The 14,446-nt window shown below is 38.4% G+C and overlaps 1 protein-coding gene across 1 annotated transcript in view; it reads right to left on the reverse strand.

Annotated features, from left to right (window-relative positions):
• POLR1F (RNA polymerase I subunit F) overlaps nt 1–14,446 on the reverse strand; it is a 30,848-nt gene that overhangs the window by 15,729 nt on the left and 673 nt on the right. The gene's annotated exons all lie outside the window — the stretch shown is intronic.

Consider the following 14,446-nt stretch of genomic DNA (forward strand, 5'->3'; position numbering starts at 1 on the left):
TTAAAATGGCAAAAAGTAATGATAAAGAGAGAATTTAAAAAGCAGCAAGAGAAAAGAAAAGTTATACACAAGAAACTTCATAAGGCTAACAGAGGGTTTTTCAGCAGAAACCCTTTAGACCAGAAGGGAGTGGCTTGATACATTAAAAGTGCTGTTAAAAGAAAACCTGCAACAAGGATACTCTATCCAGCAAGGCTATCATTCAGAATAAAAGGAGAGATAAAGACTTTCCCAACCTAAGTGAAAGAAATTCATCACCACTAAACATAATAACAAACATAAAGGAAGTAATCAATAGTAATATAATAAGACGACAATAGTAGAGGTCTTTAACACCCCACCTCCATTATCCAAACAGAAAATCAACAAGAAAACAGTGGCTCTGAATGACACATTAGAACAGATATATCTTTTGGATCTATTCAGAACATTCAATCCTGTAACAGGGAATACACATTCTTTTCAAATGCACACAGAGAGTTCTCCAAAAGAGATATGTTAGCCCACAAAACAAGACTCAAAAAATTAAAAAAGACTGAAGTCATATTATGAATCTTTTCCAACCTTAATGCTATCAAAGTAGAAATCAACCACAAGAAAAAACCTAAAAAGAACACAAATGCATGGAAACTACATAAGAGGCTACTAAACTGAATGGGTCAGCCAAGAAATCAAAGAAATCAAAAAATACATGGAGATCAATTAAAATGAAAATACAGTGAATGAAAATAAAATGAAAATGAAATGAAAAACATTTTGGGATGTTTTTGGGATGCTGTAAAAGGTGTTCTAAGAGAGAAGTTTATAGAAATACAGGCCTACCTCAAGAAACAAGAAAAAAATCTCAACCTAATCTTAAACCCAAAGGAGCCAGAAAAAAAACAAACAAAACCCCAAACTGGTAGCACGAAGGAAATAATAAAGTTTAGGGCATAAACAAACAAAAGAGAAATTAAAAAAAAATGGAACAGATGAAACCGAGACCTGGTCATTAACAGGATCAACAAAATTGATAAACCTTTAGCCACACTCATCAAGAAAGAGACAAAAAGAGAACTCAAACAAAATCAGAATTGAAAGGGAAATACCAACATCACAGAAATACAAAAGATTTTAAGAGATTACTTAAAACTGTATGCCAACAAATTAGACAACCTAGAATAGGTAACCTCCTAGAAACATACAACTGCCCAAAACTCAACAAAGTAGAAAATTTGAACAGATTGATTACCAGCAATGAAACTGAATGAATAATCTAAAAAACTCCCAACAAACAAAAGTCCAGGACCAAATGGCTTCACAGATGAATTCTATCAAACATTTAAAGAAGACAAAAATGCAAAATCCCTCAACAAAATTATTAGCAAAGTGAATACATCAATACTTTTAAAAAATTTATTCACCATGATCAAAAGATTCAGTATTTACAAGTCAGTGTGATAACCCCATCAAAAAGAGGAAGGATAAAAATGCTATCATTTCAAATAATGCAGAAAAGGCATTTAACAAAGTGCTACATCCATGCATGAGGAAAAACCCAAACAAAGTAGGTTAGAGGGAACATACCTTAACATAACAAAGGCCATATGAGAAAAACCCACAGCTAACATCATACTTAATGGTGAAAAACCAAGAACTTTCCCACTAAGATCAGGAACAAGACAAAGATGTCTGCTATCACTACTCTGTTCTGGAAGTGCTAGCCATAGCAATCAGACAATGAAAAGAAATAAAAGGCATCCAAATTGGTAAGGAAGAGGCAAAAATTTCACCATTTGTACATGATACTATATACAGAAAACCTGAAACACTCCACCAAAAACCTACTAGAACTGATAAATGAATTCATTAAGGTCACAGTATACAAAATCAATATATAGAATCTGTTTTGTTTCCATACACTAATAATGAAGTAACATAAAGACATTAAGAAAACAATCCCACTTATGATTGCACCATAAATAATGAATAAACTAGGAATAAACATAACCAAGGAGATGAAATACCTGTACTCTGAAGACTATAAAACATTGATGAAAGGGGAGCCTGGGTGGTTCAATCAGTTAAGTGTCCAATTTTGGCTCAGGTCATAATCTCACAGTTTGTGAGTTTGAGCCCTGCACTGGGCTCTGTGCTGACAGCTCAGACCCTGGAGCTTGCTTCGGATTCTGTCTCCCTCTCTCTCTGCCCCGCTCCTGCTCACACTTTGTTTCTATCAAACATAAACATTAAAAAAAATTTTTTTTTTAAAAAAACACTGCTGAAAGAAATTGAACCCAACACAAGTGGAAAGACATTCCACGCTCACAGACTGAAAGAATCAATATTGTTAAAATGTCCATAGTATCCAAAGCAATCTATAAATTTAATGCAATCCCTTTCAAAATCCCAACAGAATTTTTTTACAGAACTATAACAAACAATTCTAAAATTTCTATGGAATCACAAATGACCCCAAACAGCAAAAGCAATCTTGAAAAAGAAAAACACAACTGGAGGTACCACAATCCTAGATTTCAAGTTATACTACAAAACTACAGTAATCAAAACAGTATGGTAGTGGCACAAAAACACACACACACATAAGATCAAAGGAACAGAATAGATACCCTAGAAACAAACCCATAATATGGTCAATTAATCTTAAATAAAGGAGGCAAAAATATACAATGGGGAAAAAAACAGTCTCTTCAACAAATGGTGTTGGAAAACCAGACAACTACATGTGAAACAATGAAATTGGTCCACTTTCTTAAACCATACACACAAACTCAAACTGGATTAAGGACCAAAATGTGAGACTTGAAACCATAAAAATCCTAGAGAAGTGCACAGGGAGTCATTTTTCTGGCATCAACCCTAGCAACATTTTTCTCGATATGTCTCCCAAGGCAAGGCAAACAAAAGCAAAAATAAACTACTGAGACTACATCAAACTCAAAAGCTTCTGCATTCTATATTGTTTATTTCTGCTCTGATCTTTATTATTTCTCTTCTTCTGCTGGGTTTAGGCTGTCTTTGCTGTTCTGCTTCTATTTCCTTTAGGTGGGCTGTTAGATTTTGTATTTGGGATTTTTCTTGTTTCTTGAGATAGGCCTGGATTGCAATGTATTTTCCTCTCAGGACTGCCTTCGCTGCATCCCAAAGCGTTTGGATTGTTGTATTTTCATTTTCGTTTGTTTCCATATATTTTTTAACTTCTTCTCTAATTGCCTGGTTGACCCATTCATTCTTTAGTAGGGTGTTCTTTAACCTCCATGCTTTTGGAGGTTTTCCAGACTTTTTCCTGTGGTTGATTTCAAGCTTCATAGCATTGTGGTCTGAAAGCATGCATGGTATGATCTCAATTCTTGTATACTTATGAAGGGCTGTTTTGTGACCCAGTATGTGATCTATCTTGGAGAATGTTCCATGTGCACTCGAGAGGAAAGTATCAGTCTGTTGCTTTGGGATGCAGAGTTCTAAATATATCTGTCAAGTCCATCTGATCCAATGTATCATTCAGGGCCCTTGTTTCTTTATTGACCGTGTGTCTAGATGATCTATCCATTGTTGTAAGTGGGGTGTTAAAGTCCCCTGCAATGACCACATTCTTATCAATAAGGTTGCTTATGTCTGTAATTGTTTTATATATTTGGGGGCTCCCGTATTCGGCATATAGACATTTATAATTGTTAGCTCTTCCTGATGGATAGACCCTGTAATTATTATATAATGTCCTTCTTCATCTCTTGTTACAGCCTTTAAAGTCTAGTTTGTCTGATATAGGTATGGCTACTCCAGCTCTCTTTTGACTTCCAGTAGCATGATAAATAGTTCTCCATCCCCTCACTTTCAATCTGAAGGTGTCCTCAGGTCTAAAATGAGTCTCCTGTAGACAGCAAATAGATGGGTCTTGTTTTTTTATCCATTCTGATACCCTATGTCTTTTGGTTGGTGCATTTAGTCCATTTACATTCAGTGTTGTTATAGAAAGATATGAGTTTAGAGTCATTGTGATGTCTGTAGGGTTCGTGCTTGTAGGGATGTCTCTGGTACTTTGTCTCACAGGATCCCCCTTAGGATCTCTTGTAGGGCTGGTTTCGTGGTGACGAATTCCTTTAGTTTTTGTTTGTTTGGGAAGACCTTTATCTCTCCTCCTATTCTAAATGACAGATTTGCTGGACAAAGGATTCTCGGCTGCATATTTTTTCTGTTCATCACATTGAAGATTTCCTGCCATTCCTTTCTGGCCTGCCAAGAAGTTTCAGTAGAGAGATCCGTCAGGAGTCTTACTGGTCTCCCCTTATATGTTAGAGCATGTTTATCCCTAGCTGCTTTCAGAATTTTCTCTTTATCCTTGCATTTTGCCAGTTTCATTATGATATGTCATGCAGAAGATCAATTCAAGTTACGTCTGAAGGGAGTTCTCTGTGCCTCTTGGATTTCAGTGCCTTTTTCCTCCCCCAGATCAGGGAAGTTCTCAGCTATTATTTCTTCAAGTACACCTTCAGCACCTTTCCCTCTGTCTTCCTCCTCTGGAATACCAATTATGCGTAGATTATTTCTCCTTAGTGCATCACTTAGTTCTCTAATTTTCCCCTCATACTACTGGATTTTTTTATCTCTTTTTCTCAGCTTCCTTTTTCCATAATTTTTTCTTCTAGTTCACCTATTCTCTCCTCTGCCTCTTCAATCTGAGCTGTGTTTGTTTCCATTTTATTTTGCAGGTCATTTATAGCATTTTTTAGCTCCTCCTGTCTGTTCCTCAGTCCCTTGATCTCTGTAGCAATAGATTCTCTGCTGTCCTCTCTAAAAAAACTGTAGAGCAGATCAATGAAACCAGAGTTGGTTTTTTGAAAAAATAAACAAAATTGATAAACCTCTAGCCAGGCTTCTCAAAAAGAAAAGAAAGATGACCCAAATAGATAAAATCATGAATGAAAATGGAATTATTACAACCAACCCCTCAGAGATACAAGTAATTATCAGGGAATACTATGAAAAATTATATTCTAACAAACTGGACAACCTGGAAGAAATGGACAAATTCCTAAACACCCACACGCTTCCAAAACTCAACCAGGAGGAAATAGAAAGCTTGAACAGACCCATAACCAGCGAAGAAATTGAATCAGTCATCAAAAATCTCCCAACAAATAAGAGTCCAGGACCAGATGGCTTCCCAGGGGAGTTCTACCAGACGTTTAAAGCAGAGATAATACCTATCCTTCTCAAGCTATTCCAAGAAATAGAAAGGGAAGGAAAACTTCCAAACTCATTCTATGAAGCCAGTATTACTTTGATTCCTAAACCAGACAGAGACCCAGTAAAAAAAGGGAACTACAGGCCAATATCCCTGATGAATATGGAGGCAAAAATTCTCAATAAGATACTAGCACATCGAATTCAACAGCATATAAAAAGAATTATTCACCATGATCAAGTGGGATTCGTTCCTGGGATGCAGGGCTGGTTCAATATTCGCAAATCAATCAACGTGATACATCACATTAATAAAAGAAAAGATAAGAACCACATGATCCTGTCAATCGATGCGGAAAAGGCCTTTGACAAAATTCAGCATCCTTTCTTAATAAAAACCCTCGAGAAAGTCGGGATAGAAGGAACATATTTAAACATCATAAAAGCCATTTATGAAAAGCCCACATCTAATATCATCCTCAATGGGGAAAAACTGAGAGCTTTTTCCCTGAGATCAGGAACACGACAGGGATGTCCACTCTCACCACTGTTGTTTAACATAGTGTTGGAAGTGCTACCATCAGCAATCAGACAACAAAAGGAAATCAAAGGCATCCAATTGGCAAAGATGAAGTCAAGCTTTCACTTTTTGCAGATGACATGGTATTATACATGGAAAACCCAACAGACTCCACCAAAAGTCTGCTAGAACTGATACATGAATTCAGCAAAGTTGCAGGATACAAAATCAATGTACAGAAATCAGTTGCATTCTTATACACTAACAATGAAGCAACAGAAAGACAAATAAAGAAACTGATCCCATTCACAATTGCACCAAGAGGCATAAAATACCTAGGAATAAATCTAACCAAAGATGTAAAAGATCTGTATGCTGAAAACTATAGAAAGCTTATGAAGGAAATTGAAGAAGTTATAAAGAAATGGAAAGACATTCCGTGCTCATGGGTTGGAAGAATAAATATTGTCAAAATGTCAATACTACCCAAAGCTATCTACACATTCAATGCAATCCCAATCAAAATTGCACCGGCATTCTTCTCGAAGCTAGAACAAGCAATTCTAAAATTCATATGGAACCACAAAAGGCCCCGAATAGCCAAAGTAATTTTGAAGAAGAAGACCAAAGCAGGAGGCATCACAATCCCAGACTTTAGCCTCTACTACAAAGCTGTCATCATCAAGACAGCATGGTATTGGCACAAAAACAGACACATAGACCAGTGGAATAGAATAGAAACCCCAGAACTAGACCCACAAATATATGACCAACTAATCTTTGACAAAGCAGGAAAGAATATCCAATGGAAAAAAGACAGTCTCTTTAACAAATGGTGCTGGGAGAACTGGACAGCAACATGCAGAAGAATGAAACTAGACCACTTTCTTACACCATTCACAAAAATAAACTCAAAATGGATAAAGGACCTGAATGTGAGACAGGGAACCATCAAAACCCTAGAGGAGAAAGCAGGAAAAGACCTCTCTGATCTCAGCCGTAGCAATTTCTTACTTGACACATCCCCAAAGGCAAGGGAATTAAAAGCAAAAATGAACTATTGGGACCTCCTGAAGATAAAAAGCTTCTGCACAGCAAAGGAAACAGTCAACAAAACTAAAAGGCAACCAACGGAATGGGAAGATATTTGCAAATGACATATCAGACAAAGGGCTAGTATCCAAAATCTATAAAGAGCTCACACCCGAAAAACAAATAATCCAGTAAAGAAATGGGCAGAAAACATGAATAGACACTTCTCTAAAGAAGACATCCAGATGACCAACAGGCACATGAAAAGATGCTCAACATCACTCCTCATCAGGGAAATACAAATCAAAACCACACTCAGATATCACCTCACGCCAGTCAGAGTGGCCAAAATGAACAAATCAGGAGACTATAGATGCTGGAGAGGATGTGGAGAAACAGGAACCCTCTTGCACTGTTGGTGGGAATGCAAACTGTTGCAGCCACTCTGGAAAACACTGTGGAGGTTCCTCAAAAATTTAAAAATAGACCTACCCTATGACCCAGCAATAGCACTGCTAGGAATTTACCCAAGGGATACAGGAGTGCTGATGCATAGGGGCACTTGTACCCCAATGCTTATAGCAGCACTCTCAACAATAGCCAAATTATGGAAAGAGCCTAAATGTCCATCAACTGATGAATGGATAAAGAAATTGTGGTTTATATACACAATGGAGTACTACATGGCAATGAGAAAGAATGAAATACGGCCCTTTGTAGCAACGTGGATGGAACTGGAAAGTGTGATGCTAAGTAAAATAAGCCATACAGAGAAAGAAAGATACCATATGTGTTCACTCTTATGTGGATCCTGAGAAACTTAACAGGAACCCATGGGGGAGGGGAAGGAAAAAAAAAAAAAAGGTTAGAGTGGGAGAGAGCCAAAGCATAATAGACTCTTAAAAACTGAGAATAAACTGAGGGCTGATGGGGGGTGGGAGGGAGGGGAGGGTGGGTGATGGGTATTGAAGAGGGCATCTTTTGGGATGAACACTGGGTGTTGTATGGAAACCAATTTGACAATAAATTTCATATATTAAAAAAAAAAAGCTTCTGCAGAGCCAGGGAAACAATCAACAAAACTAAAGACAATCTATGGAATGGGAAAAGTTATTTGCTAATGGCATACCAGATGAAGGGTTCATATCCAAAATACATAAGGATTTATATAACTTTACATAAAAAAGACAAATAATCCAATTAAAAAATGGGAAGAAGGTATGAAGAGACATTTTTCCAAAGAAGATACAGAGATGGCCAACAGACACATAAAAATATGCTCAACATCATTCATCATCAAGGAAATGCAAATCAAACCAACAGTAGCATATCACTTCACACTTGTCATCCCAACGGCCATAATAAAAAATATAGGAAACAAGTGTTGGGAAGGATGTGGAAGAAAAGGAACCCTCACACACCTTTGTTGGAAATCAAACTGGTGCAGCCACTGTGGAAAACAGTATGGAAGTTGCTTAAAAATTTAAAAACAGAATTACCACATGATTTAGTATTTCTACCAATGGGTGTTTACCCAAAGAATACAAAAACAGTAATGTGAAAAGATACACGCACCCATGTGTTTACTGCATCATGACTGATGACAGCCAAATTACGCAAGTAGTCTGAGTGTTCACCAATAGGTGAACTGTTAAAGAAGTGGTATATATACTCAATGGAGTATTATTCTGCCATGAAAAAGAATGAAATCTTGTCACTTGCAACAACATGGATAGATCTAGAGGGGATAATGGTAAGTGAATTAAGTTAGAGAGAGACAAATACCATATGATTTCACTCATATGCAGAATTTGAGAAACAAATGAACAAAGAAGAAAAGAGACCAAAAAACAGACTCAACTACTTAGAACTGACGGTTACCACAGGGGAGGTAGGTGAAGGGGGTGGGTGAAATAGATAAAGGGAATTAAGAGTGAACTTACCAGGATGAGTATTTAGTAATATGTAGACCTCTCAAATCACTATGGTAAACCTAAAACTAATATTGCTTACTATTTAGTTTTCACTAGAAAGTAGTTTCTAAGCATTAAGAATTCTAACAAATGTCATTAAGACTACTGGAAATAATGAAGGAAGCACTCTGTGCGCAAGGAAAATAACATGTGTTTTTGTTAAGAAAATTCTGAGAAATGGGAATACATTTTTGTTGAGGGAAAAGAAAGGAATTTGACCTAAAATGAGACTGGTTTAGAAAGGGAAAACTGGAGAAAATATGAATGTTAAAAAAAAAAAAAAAGTTGTAGAAAGTCTGTGAAAAAGGAATCTTTGCTTAAAGAATGTGTGGTCAGGACAAAGACTGGAATTAATGAGTTTTAAAAATATACTGGTTCATGATTGGAGTTTGGTTTTTCTCTCTGTTGAAATGAGGATTATCCTGGAATATTGGTATGTTTTTGACAGAAAAAAGTACAAGGTTTTTCCTTTATCTGCCCTGAAAATACAAAGTTTGCTATCAGGTCTTTACTTAATAAATTTAAATCTCATCAATACTAAAAGAGCTAAGTTCTGCTAACAACTATGTAACCTTCTGTATATGCCTTTAGAATCTCTTATTGCCACCTAGGTTAAATAAGTTTTACGTTTTTAATGATTTGTGTTTCTTCTTAAGAGTGTGCTTTAAAAAAATTTTTTTTAATCATTTATTCATTTTTGAGAGAGACAGAGAGAGAGAGAGAGAGCGCGCGCGCGCGCGCGCGCGCGGAGAGGGGGAGGGGCAGAGAGAGAGGGAGACACAGAATCCAAAGCAGGCTCCAGGCTCTGAGCTGTGAACAGAGCCCAACACAGGGCTCGACCTCATGAACCGTGAGACCGTGACCTGAGCCAAAGTTGGACGCTTAACCAACTGAGCCACCCGGCACCCATTTATTTATTTTTGAGAGAGAGAGAAAGACAGAGCATGGGCAAGGGAGGGGTAGAGAGAGAGGGAGACACGGAATCCAAAGCACGCTCCAGGCTCTTAGCTGTCAGCACAGAGCCTGACGCAGGGCTTGAACTCAGGAACCTGACGGAGATCGTAACCTGAGCCAAAGTCAGACACTTAACCAACTGAGCCACCCAGGCGCACCATTCAGCATGTGCTTTAAAACTTTGATATTTTTAACAAATTTCCCAAAATTCAAATTCTAAATTAAGTCTTTTTAACTAATCAGGCTTATTTATTATGGTATGTTAAACTACATGGGAAGCATTGTCAGAAACCTTTTAAGGTTCTACTGCATAAGTGAATGCCATGAAATCCCAAAATCCCAATAATCATTACTTGTAATTCTAAGTATTGAAGTATTGTCTATCCCAGAAGTAACCAAATTTCCTTATCAACTATAATGTTCATTACACTATAATGAACTCTCATCACATCTTTAACCATGCTCATTTTTGAGTCCTTTGTTATTTACAGTTACTGTTCTGATTTGTACTCCTACAAATGTGTTTCACCTTCAAGGACATTCATAGAGAGGACTCTTGACAAACACAGGTTTGTGATACCCTTAAGATAATAAAACTAAGCCAAATAAGAATTTCTGGGAACGGGAAAACCATACTCAAACTGAACAAGAATTAATAACATGACTAAAGGAATCAAGGAAGATTATTACAGTTTTTATGACTCGTTTGAAACATCACTGATTATCTAATGTTTGCTCTTTGGGATTTTAAAAAACATTTTATCTTTTTCCCCCTACCTGATCCCTCCTGAATTCACAAACTCTTGGTGAGTATTCTTACCCTCATGGCACTTAAGTTATTTGCATAAATTCAGTAAGAATTTCTTGTAACAGGTCACCATTAGAGAAATTGATTCTATTACCATGGCTTTGACTAGAATGTCACATTTGAGAAAGACATGCATAGACTCAGATATGACCAGAAAGCTAAGGAACTAGGGTTGACTTTATGGTGCCAAGGAAGCCCCCTAGAATAACTGCCCTGGCTAGTACCATGCTTACAAGGTTCCTGGAGCCTTACGAGGTTAGGTAAGGAAGGTCACTTCCTGGCAGGCTCAGGAACCTCAGAATATTTGGGGGACCCCGAAAAGCGAGGGAGCATTTCATTTCTTTAGTTATTACAAGCGAGTCTGATGGCAAGTATTTGGTTTGGCTCTTTGCCTTGAAAGGCTTTCAAAAGCTCGATCTGAAATTCCTTATGAAAAAAAAGTTCCAGCAAAGCAGATCTGAGAGAACATGTAAGGCCAGTTACTATTCTTGCTGTACTTACAAAAATATTTGGGGCAAATTTGTGAAAAATGGACTTGTTTTACAAACATATTAGTCTTATTTTGGCTATTGTTGATGGAAATGAGGGTGATTTTGGAGAGAAAAAACTATGTTTCAGTAACATACCTCTATGGGTGTAAGATTCTAGTTCTAATTGTCCTTGCATGTTTCTTGTTTACCATACTAGCTGGATCCTGACTTCTAATGATTTCCTTGATTATTTGGATAATTTTCTGCCTGACTACTTACACACTATAGACCTGACTGAAAGCCATGAGACAACTGTTTAACTGAACTGACCTGATTTACTTCATTATGAAATGTGTAATAAGAAGCGAAGACTACCCATTAGAGTTCAAAAAAAATGGCTCTATGAAGGATAAAGGGCTCAACGTAATACCAGGGGCTACCTGTAACTGGATGAAAGACAGTTTCACTCCTTGAATCCTGATCTATGCCCCTTTTCAGCAGGAAGTAGCTGGAGTCGTCCCTGTCACTCAAGAGTGAGGAATGATGAAAAGTCAGGCTGCCATGGAGACCAAACAGCTACTGTGTTGTTGCTAAATGAAGCTTTGCCATGTCTACTCACTTTGAAATATCTGTCCTACTGCTCCAGCCTGGCACTGCCGATGTCCCTCTGTCCCTGTTGCCTCAGGAAGCGTCTCCCTCTTGTGAGCCATAACTTAAGGTCAAATTCACAATCACTTTGAGGCTGGGTCTTTGGAGAGGATCTCTTCTGCTGATACCTTCACTTGATGACGCACCTCTTTACCAAGTCACTGGGGAACTACTAAATGTTTTCTTTTATAGGTATATTAACCTCATGTGGCCATTTATATTACTGCTGTGACATAGGTATGCAAGCCAACTAACTCTCAACATCTTGCTCTTGGGCCATCATGGAAGAATGTCATGTAAAGACTGCACGGGCCATAAACATGTTGCGGGTAAAGCATACCAATGCTGACAATACTGACTCCAGGTTGGACCCTCCATCCTGTTCACGTCCAGGCCATCACCTCCCTCAGGGCTACATGTCCCGGGCCCCCTGGAGGTTTAGGTATGCCCTGACCAGAATATGGGAAGGCTTGTTGTGATCTTCCCTAAAGTTGTTTAGATAACTAGTAGAGGTAATGTACTTTCCTCCCCCATCATTTGGAGTACATGTGGTGCCACAGGGTCTGTTAAGTGTTAAACCCTGTGACCTCACCACAGTGCCCTCTGCACATCCCTTCACACTCTATGAAATCTGTGGACTGAGGTCTAGACTTTGTGAAGAACAGCTGTGCAGCTACTTGGATCATCACCTGCCCAATCCCCTGGGGTCAGTAAGTTACCCTGAATAAAACTCTGTGTAAACTGTAAGGAGTCACCTGTTTTGTTTTCTAATCTCAAAGTGCCTTCTCAGTTTAGGGGATACTTTATTGTGCATCCTCCACCTTCCAACACTCTCTTTTCCTTGTTTCTTACAAAAAGAGAAGCAAGTCCTCCTGATTCTATAGGATGGCCCCGAAATCTGTAAATCTAACCATACATAAGTGGTTGACTGACATTACAATTGTTGGTATGTTCCATGTTCTGTCCCTACTTAGAAATACACAGTTAATGTGTGCTGCTTTATCAGCACTGAGTAAGCCAGAGTCTTAACCACAGCCCACAAGTGATGGTGGGGGTGGGGGAGGAGGGTGGAGAGTGCGCAGTCTTGATCTGCTCAGAGTGCAACCTGCTCCACATAGTCACACTGTATCGTTCGGTTACAAAAATTATTGTTCAACTGGTTCCTTGTATCTCTGGTATAAGGGCTCTGACGGGAGACACTTCAGGTGGCTTCCCCCTAGCCTGTCAAGTGGAGGCACTGATTGGTTACAGTAAGTGGTAAAATACATCAAACAGTTGCCTCTTCCCAGATTTTAGGACCATATTTATATCCTTAAGTCTTTCAAACCCATACTCTCTTATCATTTTTCTCTTGGACAATTGCAACAGTCTCTTAGCTGGTCTCCATGTCTACAGTCTCACCTTCCTTAAGCCATCAGCTAATGCTACCAAGTGTGGTTTCTTGAACTGTGTGTCTGATTATGTCCCGGAGATCACAGATTCGTACTACTCTCTCCAGAGTGCACCAAGTTTCGGAGTTGGGGGGCACACTGAAAGGATGAAGTGCTAAGTCTGCTTAAGCAAACAGAAAAAGGTTAAAAAACAAAAACCTAGTAGACAGGAGGAAATAAGCAAAATGGTCATCCTGAGTTGTCCCCCAAGCTGTCTTTGCCCTCCTCTCTCCAACTGCACACAATGTCCTTCCCCTAAAATAAACCTTACTCCAATTATATAGTACTTACAATTCTCTGACCGAAGCAGTCTATTTTATATCTACTATCCATTTGTTTATGCCACACCTTTTCCCTTGAATACTACCATCACAAAGAACCTTTCTCCTATTAAGTTGTTCTCAAAAAAGGTCCTAATATCAAATTCACTACTCTTTCAGTATAACTTACTTTGTTTCTGGCAAATTTTAACACTTCATTGGATTTACCTGGCTTACATTTGTATCTTTACTAGAGATTACAGTTTCTTCAAACAGGGATCTTGGTTTTTTGTTTTGTTTTGTTTTTTTAATCCCAAGTCCCTTATGTACAAAATAGGCACAAAAGTGGGTGTAGGTGTTTGGAGTAAGCTGTACATTCTAGACCTGCTTGATTCCTTAACTTGTTCAGGATCCCTTGAGAAAGTGAACACTTGGGTACTTTGCCCAAGAAAACTGAAAGGAAATTTCCCAGAGGGGAGGAGGGAGGGTCATGAAATTCCTTAAGAGCAACAAGGAATCCCTAGGGATTCCACTCACCCTCGTTTTAGAACCCTTGCTTTCGAGACAAAGTAGTCTTTAGTAGTATTAACGTACATATGCCCCCTCCCTCAGACCCTCCACTCTTGCAACTCCAAGAGTCTCCAAGTTTCTATTGAATATATTAACGTAAATGCACCACAAAGTTTTTTTTTTCACTCCAATTAAGACTTAATAAACTGCTCTTAAAAACAAAACAGAAATATTGCTTCTCTCATCCGTGATCAGGCCCACGAGAACCCAAGGAAAATACCAGGGCCAAAATAAAAACCAGAAACTTCGTCATGGTTTACAAACAAAAGACTGTACTAATATGTACAATTTTCTACAGAATGAGAGACAATATGTTGAAGTAATGCATTCGAAACTCCCACTGTCAAATGGGAAAACACAGAACTGGCTTACCGGGTCTCCAGACCCCTGATCTATTCTTACCCATAGACGCCAGTTCTTTTTTTTTTTTTTAATTTTTATTTTTTAACGTTTATTTATTTTTGAGACAGAGACACAGCATGCACGGGGGAGGGGCAGAGAGAGAGGGAGACACAGAATCGGAAGCAAGCTCCAGGCTCTGAGCCATCAGCCCAGAGCCCGATGCGGGGCTCGAACTCGCGGACCGCGAGATCGTGA

Source organism: Panthera leo, chromosome A2 (assembly GCF_018350215.1).
Source record: "Panthera leo isolate Ple1 chromosome A2, P.leo_Ple1_pat1.1, whole genome shotgun sequence".
NCBI lineage: Eukaryota > Metazoa > Chordata > Mammalia > Carnivora > Felidae > Panthera > Panthera leo.